The sequence below is a fragment of the Eublepharis macularius genome, chromosome 5 (genome assembly GCF_028583425.1).
Source record: "Eublepharis macularius isolate TG4126 chromosome 5, MPM_Emac_v1.0, whole genome shotgun sequence".
In the NCBI taxonomy this organism is placed as follows: Eukaryota; Metazoa; Chordata; class Lepidosauria; order Squamata; family Eublepharidae; genus Eublepharis; species Eublepharis macularius.
This window is the reverse complement of record NC_072794.1, coordinates 91,743,159-91,756,851: the sequence shown is the minus strand read 5'-3', so window position 1 is coordinate 91,756,851 and position 13,693 is coordinate 91,743,159.

Below are 13,693 nucleotides of genomic sequence, written 5' to 3'. Positions count from 1 at the left end.
TGGCAACGAATTCCATGTGTTTATCACCCTTTGTGTAAAGTAGTATTTTCTTCTATCTGTTCTAACCCGACTGCTGAATAATTTCATAGAGTGCCCACGAGTTCTTGTATTGTGAGAAAGGGAGAAAAACACATCTTTCTCGACCTTCTCTAACCCGTGCATTATCTTGTAAACCTCTATCATGTCTCCCCTCAGTCGTCTTTTCTCCAGGCTAAAGAGCCCCAAGCGCCTCAATCTTTCCTCATAGGGAAAGTGTTCCAACCCTTTAATCATTTTAGTTGCCCTTCTCTGTACTTTTTCCAGTGCTATGATATCTTTTTTAAGGTGTGGCGACCAGAACTGTACACAGTACTCCAAATGAGGCCTCACCATCGATTTATACAGAGGCATTATGATACCGGCTGATTTGTTTTCAATCCCTTTCCTAATAACCCCTAGCATAGCATTAGCTTTTTTTATGGCAGTCGCACACTGTGCTGACGTTTTTAGTGAGTTATCTATCATGACTCCAAGATCTCTCTCTTGGTCAGTCTCCGCCAGTTCAGACCCCATCAACTTGTATTTATATTTTGGATTTTTGGTTCCAATGTGCATTACTTTGCACTTGGCTACATTGAACCTCATTTGCCACATGGATGCCCACTCTTCTAGCCTCGACAGATCCCTTTGGAGTGCCTCACAATCCTCTCTGGCTTTCACCACCCTGAACAATTTCGTGTCATCTGCAAATTTAGCCACTTCACTGCTTAATCCCAATTCCAAATCATTAATAAACAAGTTAAAAAGCATTGGACCCAATACCGACCCCTGTGGCACCCCACTGCTCACCACCCTCCACTGTGAGAAGTGCCCGTTTATGCTCACTCTCTGTTTCCTATTAATTAGCCAGTTTTCGATCCACAAGAGGACTTGGCCCTTTATCCCATAGCTACTGAGCTTACTTAGGAGCCTTTGATGAGGAACTTTGTCAAAAGCTTTCTGGAAGTCAAGATAAACAATATCTATCGGGTCTCCCTTGTCCACTTGTTTGTTCACTCCCTCAAAGAACTCTAACAGATTGGTGAGACAAGATCTTCCCTTACAGAACCCATGCTGAGTTTTCCTCATCAGCTTTTGGTCATCAATGTGCCCACTAATTTTATTTTTGATAATAGTTTCCACCAACTTACCCGGTATTGACGTCAGGCTGACTGGCCTGTAATTTCCCGGATCTCCCCTGGAACCTTTTTTAAAGATGGGGACAACATTAGCTACCTTCCAGTCCTCAGGAACAGATGCAGAGTTTAATGACAGATTACATATTTTTGTGAGGAGATCTACAAGTTCACACTTGAGTTCTTTCAGAACTCTTGGATGTATGCCATCTGGGCCCGGTGATTTATCAGTTTTTAAATTATCTAGCAGTCGCATAACCTCCTCTCTCGTCACCTCAATGTGACTCAGGTCTTTCAAAACCCCTCCCAAAGTCAGTGCTTCCGGAGTGGGCATGCACTTCTTATCTTCCACAGTGAAGACAGAAGCAAAGAACGCATTCAGCTTCTCGGCCATTTCCCTATCACCCTTTAGTAATCCTTTTACGCCTTGGTCATCCAAGGGCCCCACGGCCTCCCTAGCTGGTTTCCTACTTCTAATATATTTAAAGAATTGTTTATTGTTTTTCTTTATGTTCTTTGCAATATGCTCCTCATATTCCCTTTTTGCCTGTCTGATCACAGACTTGCACTTTTTTTGCCACAGCTTATGCTCCTTTTTATCAACCTCACTCCGACTAGTTTTCCACTGCCTAAAAGAATCCTTTTTACCTTTTACAGCTTCTATTACATTGCTTGTTAACCATGCTGGCCTTTTCCTAAACCTATTTGTGCCTTTCCTAACCAGCGGTATATATTTAATTTGAGCTTCCAGGATTGTAGTTTTAAATAGTCTCCAAGATTCCCCAAGTGTTTTGACCTTTTTTACTTTCCCTTTCAGTTTCTTCTTCACGTACCCCCTCATCTCAGAAAAGTTACCCCTTTTGAAGTTAAACATGGCTGTGTTGGTCTTATTTGGCAATTTCCTATTTATACATATGTTGTACTCAATAACATTATGGTCACTGTTCCCAAGTGGTGCAATCACATTTACATCTCTCACCAGGTCTTCAGCATTACTGAGGACCAAATCCAGGATCACCTCTCCCCTAGTAGGTTCTGTAACCATCTGTTCCATAGCACAGTCATTGAGACAGTCTAGAAACTCACTTTCTCTCCCCCGATTCGAACACCCATTGGCCCAGTCAATGTGTGGGTAGTTAAAATCACCCATTACAACACAGTTTTTTTGTTTAGCAGCCATCTTTAATCCTGTCATCATTTTATAATCCTCCTCTATTTTCTGATCTGGAGGGCGATAACAAACTCCCACAGTTAAGTTTCCATTTGGGCCCGTAATTTCAACCCATAGCATTTCCAGAAGCGAATCTAATTCAGTTACCTTCTCAATCTTACTGGAATGTATACCTTCTCTGACATATAGAGCCACCCCACCACCAACCCTTCCCTCCCTATCCTTCCGATATAATTTATATCCAGGAATCACCGTGTCCCACTGATTTTCCTCATCCCACCAAGTTTCTGATATGCCCACAATGTCTATGGATTCGCCCAACACTAAACATTCCAGCTCCCCAATTTTACCTCGGACACTTCTAGCATTTGTATATAAACACCTGTAACTTCCCCGGCACACTTTGCCTCGAGACGTAGTTAGGTCATCTGCACTGTTTGTCTCCATCTCAGTTGACAACTCTAATCTATCTCCCTGTAGAAGTGTTATACCTAGCCCTTCATCTCTCTGAGATGAACCATCCTGAACCAGAGACACTTTATCTCTTGTCGGCTTTCCCCTAGCATTTAGTTTAAAAACTGCTCTGCCACCTTTTTGATTTTAAGTGCCAGCAGCCGGGTTCCTTCTCGGGACAAGTGGAGACCGTCTCTCTTGTACAGCTCCCGCTTGTCCCAAAAAGAATCCCAGTGCCTAACAAACTTGAACCCTTCCTCCCTACACCATCGTCTCATCCACGCATTGAGACTCCTGATCTGCGTTTGTCTCTCTGGCCCTGCGCGTGGAACAGGTAGCACTTCTGAGAAGGCTACCTTGGAGGTCCTGGCCTTGAGTCTCCTGCCTAACAGCCTAAATTTTTGTTCCAAGACCTCACGACTGCATTTCCCAACATCGTTGGTTCCAACATGGACCACGACCGCTGACTCTTCCCCAGCACTATCTACCAGCCTATCTATAACACGCGTAATGTCCGCTACCTTCGCACCAGGCAGGCAAGTCACCATACGGTCAGAACGCGGTTGTGCCACCCAGCTATCTACTTGTCTAAGGATCGAATCACCAACTACCAAGAGCCTCCCTCCCGCCCCACCCAGGGATGGTTCCTTGATGCGAAAGGAAACCTGCTCACCAACTGAAGAAAAGGTCCCTTCTGAGGGCATGTTCCCCTTATCCTCAATACGGTGCCCTGATTCCACAAGATCCTCATTCTCCTTGACAACAAGAACGCTGCCATTTTTAGAGTGGGACACATCTGTCCTGTCCCTGAGAATCTTGTCCTCGTGCCTATCTAACTGTCTCCGCTTCTCCAGGTCAGCCACCTTGGCCTCAAGGGTACGTACTCGTTCCCTGAGAACCAGGAGCTCCTTGCAGCGAGCACACATCCAGGACTTCTGACCAGAAGGCAGATAGTCATACATGTGACACTCAGTGCAATACACTGGAAAGCCCCCAACCCCCTGCTGGCATTCTGACTTCATTATTCTGTTTTAGGAATAACACACTAAGAGGAAAGAAAACGGCTATGATCCCCCGGCTAAGAGCCACAGGCCAAGAGCCCTTTAGCTCTCGCCCTTCGGCTCGCGCCAAAGGCTCGCGACCCTGCCCAGCAGTTGCCTTTTCAATGCAAAAGGTCACTTCCTGCTAAGCACAGGAGGTGAGCACAAAGGGGGTGTGTGGCTTGTACTCCAGCAACCCCCAGCAGCCTTACAAACACACTCACCCTCAAACACAATCAAGCCCAAACACACTCAGCCTCAAAACTACACTCAAATCAACACAAAACTACACACAAAAAGCCCCAAAGCTAGAGAGGACCACCCTTAGCTTCTCAGCTTAACCCACCACAGCCAAGAAAGGCAAAAAGCCCTTACCTCCTCTAGCAGCTGCAGACCATGTGCTCCTGAGCCCAGGTGACTCTGCAATAGCATTTGCTGCATGCTATTGAAGGAGCAACATGGGACTATCTGGCTCTTTTGAAGCTAAGCAGGAATTTTTGGGTCTCTTACGATTTGCAAGTGAGTGGACTTTGTTTCACTGTTTTATGCTATCACAGGAGGACTGTGATGAACAGATTGATTAGGCCATAAATAGGAATAGCAGGAATAGTCCCAGTGGCTCATGGTAAGTAGAGAAAATTGGAGAGCACCCTGAGGCATTATACAATTCCTGTAACAGCTCATCTTTCATGACACCGTGGTGTGGGTTGTGAGGGAATGATCTTGCTGCTGAGAAGCATCAACCAAACCTGAGACAGATTGACCAATGGGCTGATGGCCTGGAGGCCTCTCAGCAACCAGGGCCACTCTGGCCTCAATGGAGGGGTGGTTTTCACCCCATGAAAGGTGGCTAGAAGCTGCTGCCATAAGTCAGCATCAGCAGTGCTTGCTCTGCATGAGGTGAGTAGGAATCACCACCACTGCAAACTGGAAGATGCAAATGTTATTGTCACGAGCCAAAGTGGTGGGTATAAGCAGTTGTGAGTAGACATGGGCACGAACAGCATTACAAAGAGAAAAAACCAACGAACATGCCACTCGGCTGCTCGCGAACAGGCTGTTCGCGATGCGCCATTCCAGCCAAATAGGTGGTCGTCGCAAGCCTTGTCTGTTGCACTCAGCTGCCGTTTGGGAAGCTAGATACTCAGGCACCTTCAATCAATTGCCTCGGCAATGGAGGGAGGGAGTGCCTGAACTCTGTCTGCACTCCCTCTGTCGCCCCGTCACCCCGGACACCCCAATCAAAGACCAACTTAACTTGATGGGCAGGTCTTCCTTCCAAGCATGGAGCTGCAAAATCGGTTACAATTGGTAACGTGGTAGCAGACACCAGGGGGTGGGAGGGGGGAGGGAGGTGTTCTGCGGCCATGGGAACTCCAATCTAATCCCTGCAAACCCTGATAGGCAGTTCTGACTGCCAACCACAGACCTCCGGCATTTCTCCATGGGACCTCTGCTTATAAAAGGGCACTGCGCTCCCAGTTCTGGCTTTCATTTTCAGCAAGCACTGGAATGGGACAGAGCTGCTGATAGACTTTTGGGAGAGAGAGAGGGAGAGTGCATTGGAGCTGGGCTTTTTTCTGTGTGTGGAGGGTGGGATAGGGAGCTATCCCCTCTGGTTCCAGGGCAGCTGCCAGGCCCTAGGGCCAAGCTCAGTGGGCACCTTGGCTGAGGGCTCACCCTGATTATTAGTGCCTGATCTGGTCAGGTCTCTGGGAGTGCTAGGATAGTGCTCTAGTCTCAGCCTCCGGTTCCAGGGCTGCTGCCAGGCCCTGGGGCCAAGCTCATTGGGCACCTCAGCTGAGGGTTCACACTGATTATTATTACTATCAATATCAGTGCCTGATCTGGTGGTCAGGCTTGTGGGTGTGCTGAGCTAGGGCTCTAGCCTCAGCCTCCAGTTTCAGGGCTGCTGCCAGGCCCTGGGGCCAAGCACCTCAGCTGAGGGCTCACATTATTATTAGTGCCTGATCTTGTCAGGTATCTTGGAGTGCTGGGCTAGCGCTCTAGCGCCCCCCCCCCCCGGTCCCAGGGCTGCTGCCAGGCACTAGGGCCAAACTCAGTGGGCACCTTGGCTGAGGGCTCACAGTGTTCTCTCCTTTTCTGTCCTCTTTAATTCTAGTTTGGTGGCACAATGAGTCTTCCTGTTGTGTTGGCTGCCAAGGGTGGTCATGGGGTGAAGCGCAAAGGCAGTCCTCCTGGTTTACTTGTGGAAAGCAGTACTGGGTGTGGCTTGGGGGCAGCAGAGAGTACTCCCGCTCCCCCAGATTCACCTGTGGGGGTTGTGGAGGAGGCCAAAGAGGTCTTTCCACTGGGGGGAGAGGATCTCTCTCAACATTTTTAGGAGGGGGTGAGTGATGGATCCCTGGAGGAATGGTTTGTGTTTTATGAAACATTCCTCCTGTCCCCATCCCAAACTCTCGGTGATGTTCCCACCTGCAGTCCACCCCTCACTCTATCATCTGTGGCCAGCTCCACGGCACAGGCTGTAACTGTCCGTCATCCTTCCCCTGGGACAGTTAGTGCTCCACTTTTCAACGCCTCCATATAGAGGCACTTTCGGGCCCTTCCTAATGACCCCCATGTGGTGCAGTGCTGTGCCTGTGATGTCCTGGTGCGCAGGGGCAAAAACCCAAAGCACCTGTCATTGACGGCCCTGACTCGGTACCTGAAAAGTCACCACTCGAGCCTGTGGTCTCCGTCCTGGCCCAGCGAAACATCCGTTGTGAGAAAGGGGACCACCAGCTCTTCTGAGAGGGAATCAGCGGGAGGTTCACTGGAATCCACCCCAAGCAAGAATCCTTGCCCTGAGGGTGACGCTGGTGGGAGCGGAGCACTCAGGCAGGCCACGCTCACGGAGGTTGTCCCCTCACAATCTGGGACAGTGCCGCTTAGAACAGTGAGGTTGAGGGCTCAGGAGGTGGGCCTTTGTGTCTTGGCAGAGACGATTGCCCTACATGGCTTGCCCATATCCATCATGGAGTGCGTGGGCTTCCACAGGCTACTAAAGCATCTTGCCCCTTGGTTCTCCATGCTGTCGCTGCTCACCCTTGCCCATTGAGTCTGGCGGGTATCTCAAATGTGGGCTGGCACATTTTGGTCAGGTTTAGGCAGGCCCACTCCCAATGCTAACAGGCTTCTGAGGCCTTGATAGGCCTTCCTGGCATAGCCATATCATTATGACACCTCCTTTCTGCGAAGGCAGGAAGGTGGTTGGTGTCTGGCGGTGCCACTCAAACTGTTATGAGTAGTGCCTGTACTGCCTGCATAGGTGAGGTGTCTCTCGGAGTGGTGTGGAACTGCTCTAGCCCCCCTCATTTCTTGGGGCTGCTGGTCTTTCTTTCTACCTCTCCCTTTGTGCAACCACTCTGACCCTTACAAATGACATCTCCTGTCCTGCCCATCCCCTTCTTTCCGCAAAGGCAGGACGGTGGGTCATATCAGCCACCACTTCATGAGGGACTATCATGTTACTGCTCCCTCCTTGGTCATGACTCTCACGAGGGACAGTTAGGCTGCAATTGCACAGCTGATTGTTTTGTATAGGGATACAGCACGGCTGCACATCATGGTGGCTCCCCTGTCAATGGGACTGACTGGACACCTTTGAGCTGGGTGGGAATGTTTCCAGTGACTCCAGTCGTTTCTACAAAGGCAGGAAGGTGGGTGATGGCAGCTGCTGGAAGGTGGGTGATGGCAAAGGCATGGCAGGTGGGCAGATGGGGGGTGCCCCCAACGAGTGGCTAGACCCCCCCTGCCCATGAGATGGGAGACGGCCCACCATCAGGACCACCGCACGGGGCCAAAGTGAACTGGGGAGGATGGCTCCATTTGTGTTGAATGCGAGTTTCCTGGGGGTGTCGAATTTGAGAATGTATAACTCCGAGATCCATATTGCAATCTTGACCAAATGGGTGATGGCTGGAAAAGAGCCTGCTTCACATTCCCTGTGAATATGGTCTCTCTAAGTGCTAAAGGGGCCGCTCTGGCACTGACAAACACCAGACACCGGACACGGTTGTTAATGGGACATGTTTTGTTCAGTTCGTCTGTTTGTGTTCGTCGTCGGGAACGAACAACGAACAGGATGTTTGGGTTTTTTTCCCTGTTCGTGCCCATGTCTAGTTGTGAGTTGGTGGCTTGAGTTTTGTGTAAGGTGGGTACCAGCTGCCACCACTATGAACCAGCAGCCCCAGCCCTGCACAGGCAAGAGCCTGCTCTTCACCCCTCCGTCAGGGGGATCAGGGGTGAAGTCAAGGCCTTCTTCCAGGGTTGTTTTTGCCTCCTAGTTCCCCTAGTGCATCCTGTCCTTAAAAATGTGAATAGTTCATCATGCAAGTCAGCCCTTAAATAAATTGGTTAACCCCAAGTTGGTTGTCCTGTTTTTATTTGGGAATGTTGCTGGGAAAAACATTTCTCATGAAGATTTTTTTTAAGCTTGGTGGGTGACCTTAGGCCAGTCACTCTTAGCTTAACCTACCTCACAGAGTTGTTGTGAGGATAATTGGAGGATAAGAGAACAATGTCAGCCACTTTGGGTCCTTACTGAGTAGAAAGTTAGTGTATAAATGAAGTTAATAAATAAAAAGGCTAGTGACCCACATTTTTATTATCCACATTTTGGGGGGAAGCAAGTCCATGTTTAGGGTAGGTTCTAAGAACAGAAGCAACCTTACTTTACATGAAGAGGAAGTGTGAAGAAAAATACAAGAGGGAATGAATGGAAAATATCCTGGCTAGAAGCAGAAGATTTTACCTTGTAGTTGAACTGTACAAACACAGCAGTTTGGTGATAAATGATGTGCTATAGTGTTTAATAAAATATGAAATCCACTGACCCAATGACAACAATTTATACCGAAGTTACTGACCAAAAGAAGAGTTAACACAATTTCCTTTTCACATCTTTGGCAAACAAAGTTGAACTTCAGCAGTGAATTTATTTTCTGAAAGGTCTTCCTTCTCTTCTGACAACCCAGCCTTTCTTAGCATCATTAATCTGTGAGATGTGGACACAGCCCATCTTCCCCCCACACAAGATATTCATTCAGGTGCCAGTTTAAATCACTCTGGGGAAAGCAAGCTATTCAACCCAAGCAGCAAAGAAAACAATGACTTGGATAACAGCTGGATGGACATGTTTCAGCAGAGACAATGCTCCTACAATCCTGAAGGCTGCTATTCTGGAAAGGTCTATTTATGCAGGTGGAGAACGTTCCTTGCACTGGAAATAATGGATGTTCTTAATTACATATTGTTTTCTTCCATCGACATCTTGTTTAAAACACACAGAGTGTAAAAGGGGAGGGAGCTACCTGCTATGGGCTTTCACTCCACTTCCAATAGATCTGCAAAATATTTTTCTTTAAAAAAATCAGACAGATATTGTGTAAAAGGAGATTTCTAAACCCCAAACAAGCAAAGTACACAGAAAGTCCAAGGATCCTGGATTTCTCTTTTTATTTGGATTGGGGGGGGGGGTTGGATATGGAACAGAGGTGCTGGCAATTTGATGCTTGAAACTCACAGAGCTTGTAACATTGGCAGGAAGAAGAAACCACCACAAAGAATGTTCAAGTCTTGGGTCAAATTCTTCCCTGGCCATAGCTTCTGTGCAGTCCTTGGAACCTCACTGGGAGTAAATCCAGGCAGTTTCCATTCTCTACTGTAGAAATATAAAGCAAAAGTCCAAAATTAACCATTGATTGTTAACTTCTCTTTCACTTCCTTGCCAGAAATATGCATGGGGATGCTCCATAAAAAAGAAGGAACAGAACACTGTCGTCCTTAAGGTGTCCTGACTAGAAAGTCCTGTTATTCACCTGGATGTACAGCATCTGATAATCCCTCAATATCCCTCAATTTCATCAGATGAATCTAAATTATGAATCTGACGTGAGCACTAGCCCACAAAATTATTATTCTTCAGTAAGTGGCCACAAGCCACTCATTTCTTATGAAAGAGAGGATTTTTAAAATCTATTTTCTCCAAGTGTGTGTGTGTGTGTGTGTGTGTGTGTGTATGTGTGTGTGTATATATATATATATATATATATATATATATATATATATATATATATATATATATATATATATATATATATATATATATATATATATATATATATATATATATATATATATATATATATATATATATATATATATATACACACACATACACATATATATATATATTTCTATCAAAATATAACTACAACATAGATTTAGACAGGCAGGATGATACTGATACTGTTTTGCCCCCCCCCCCCAGTCGAAATAAGAGGCAGTCAAGTTGCTTGGGTATAAAATACGGGCCACTTTATTAATTTAACATAAACTTGGAATCGGCAAGGGATCTAGCTAGCGGTACAGGTCATGCTCGGGGATCTCAACCGGACTTCCACCTTGACCTGCCTGGGCGATCCCCCACTGCCCCGGGGGTCAGCCCTCCAAAGGATGGCTGGTACCCAGTGGCCAGGCAAGTGGTTTCCCTTTAAAGCTCTGACCCCTACTGCCATGAAGCCCATAGGGGTGGACTTGTCCAGGAGTCCCACAGGCAGTCTGCCCTCACAACTGGCTGCTGTGAAGCCCACCAGCTGCTCCTGACAGACCCCCAATTCCCCTAAGGGAATTAACCAAGGGGGTCACCGTCCCACGCAAATCCCATCCTATCCTGCCAGTGACCAACTATTTACAGCTCCACCAAATGATTAATTAACCCTCAACAGTGCAAGGTATGTGAAAAAACTCCCAGCCAATGGTGCCAATAAGGATAGGAGCAAAAAATTCCTACCTGGCCCTGTTAAACACCGACCAGCTAATCCTGCACTGCAATGGGGAGGGCGGGGGGGGAGCAATGAAGAAGGCTGCAGACCTGGGGGGTGGAGCAGGCTTGTATGCCCTTTGCTCCACCTCCCAGAGAAAGTCCCCGGATGCCCAGGAAAGGAGCAGCTGCCTCCTTTCATCCGGGGCTGCAAACCCATCCCCTGTCCCAAGCAGCTTATGCTGCAAGCTGGAGGGGCCGCATTGTTTATCTATTGTTTATCTATATTCCACCTCTCCAGAGTCCTTAGTCCTTAGAACTAAGAAAATAAAACACAACCAGTAAAACACAACCACTAAAATATCCAATAGAAAACCCACTAAAAACAAGCCCATGTCATTAAAATAGCGAGGGCTTTACAACACAAAACATACATTGAGTAGCCTAAAATGATATAGATAAAATGGTCTGCAGGCCAGAAGCAGACTATGAAATGTTTAAATAATTAATCCTCTTAGTTAAAAGCCTGAGTTAAAAAAATGCTTTAGCCTGGAGCCTAAAATAAAGTAAGGTAGGCACCAGACACACCTCATAACTAAGGACATTACCACTGCTGTATATGTGAACTTAGGATTTTTGCCCCTGTTGGCATTAATTTATATTTACTTACTTATATTTTCTTTACATTACTTACATTTTCTATTTTAATGCCCATTTGGCCTGATTGGAGAAATCCTTTTGGAGCTCTTTGTGGACTGCTTGGCTTTTCAACGCTGTGTCATTTACAGCCTTGGTCACTTCACTGCTCACCCTCAACATCCACATCTTTTGTGAATAAATTAAATAGCACTTTCCCAATACAAATAGGAGTGCATATTTCTGTTTATTGCCCTACACTGTATCCTCTGCTTCCTGACTTGAACCAATTAACTTAACCAATCACAAAAGGGCATGGCCCCAGCTTCTATATTCACTGGAAAGCTTTCTTGTCAGCTTTTGGGCAGTTCAATTATATTTACCTCATCACCCTGTTCATATGTTTAACATTTTTGTCCAAACACTTCAGGCTTTGTTTTCCCCCTGCTGATATCTACAATGTTTTCCTGCAGTCACTGCCCACCATGAAGCACCCCCAACCTTGCTGACATCTGGGCTGCTTAACCAAGCTGATGAAGAAGGTATGGCAGAGGCCCCTTAACAGGTAGGCAATAGAACATGTGTACAGCCATCCACTGGCTGCCCTCAGAATGGTGAGCTGGGGTGTACCCCTCTGACCCCTGGGCAGCATGAATGTGTAATATCACAGCCTCCACTTTATACAGAGATGCCATGGAGAAGCTAATACCTCCAGGGTATATAGGGTATGCTCAGCATCACCCCAACCCAGCAGCTTGTACATTTAGGGTCGGATGACCCCCCCCTCCCCATGGCCTTATAACACCCATGGAGGAATTCAACACTGAGTCCAGAGACAGAGTAAGAAGTCTCCAATCCAACCTCTTGTCTCTCACATATGCAGAGGGAAGATAGCTTTCAGGCTTGAAAACAAAGTACAGGATCATTCACTCACCCCTCCTTCCCATCATCACTATTCATTCTTACTGTTTCTAGGCACAGAGGTTAATCCTTTATATTAGATAATTAATATTGCTATTTCCTTAAATAAACTGGAGGTTCTGTCATTATTTAGCAAAGTAATATCCTAGTGCTAGGATATTAATGCTCTGACCTGGACAGCCCAGGCAGGCTCGATCTTGTTGGATCTCTGAAGCTAAGCAGGGTTAGCCTCGGTTAATAATTGGAAGGAAGACCTCCAACAAAGACCAGGGTTGCAGAGGCAGGCAATGACAAACCACCTCTCTTAATCTGTAGTAATGAAAATCCTACCAGAGGTTGCCATAAGTCAGCTATGACTTGAAGGAATTCTCTACTCTAGTATATTAATAAGACAAGTAATCAGTTGCTTTGAGGTTACAGAGAAAGGAAATGTCTCTGCATTCTTGCAAACACGCCCAATGGAGAAGTGTAGCTCTGAGCTGCAGAGCTACCATCACACTTCCTTCTTTCCTTTGAAGTCTCGCTCAGGATATCACATCCCCACATTTAGGGTGTTACATGCTGTTTCCTTACAACTCTTATAGTCAGTCCATCATGTACTCCCTGTTTTCCTGCTGCATACTCAAGCACACCAACTTCCTATCTTGGTTCAATGGCATGGAAACACGAACCAATTGTCCATATGAATTGGCCACATTTACAAGCTGCATAGGTTGCCCTGGGTATAAAGGTAGCCCCCTAAAATTATAGTCTTTGCCTTGCTTGAAGGTCTTAGAAAAGCCCAAGCTGCCCTGTTGAAGTTCCTGTTGAGAGCATCCCATTCACTCCACCTTCAGGACAGGTCATATGATTTTTATTTCACACACATTTAAATATACACTAGGGACATCACAGCTCACAGCCCCAGTTTTTTAAATATCACTGGTGTATGGTGGAACTAAATCTTTATTGCTTATGTGCAGGTCAACATTCCTCTGTTTGCCAATGTTTTCTTCCTTATAGTCTTTCTGGTCTTTGCCTTGGTCTCTGTTCCCATATTTTTGTATATACCTTTGACAAAGCCTCATGTTAGTTCTTAAGGAGTGTTGAAGTTTGCTTCTGTAACTGTTTAGCATTATGGGAAGTCTAATGTTGCTTGCTATTGTTCTGAAGTCTTTGCAGTTCTTGTTCTGAGTTTCATGTTTATTGCTATTTCTCTGTTCATTTACCTTGCTATATTAAATCCTCATTTTAATTATTTAAAGATCAACACCAGCACCTTGAATTGTGCCTGGAAACAAATTAGAAGCCAATGTAGACAGACCAAGACTTGAGTGACATGGCCCCTGTGACTGACCCCAATCAACATACTGCTGCAGCATTCTGAACCAATTCAAGGTTCCGAAAACTTTTCAAGGGCAGCCACATGCAGAGTACATTGTGTGTGTGTGTTATGTGCTGTCAAGTCGTTTCTAACCTATGGTGACCCTATGAATGAAAGACCTCCAAAACGTTCTATCTCTAACAGACCTACTCAGATCCTGCAAACTGGAGGATGTGGCTTCTTTTATTG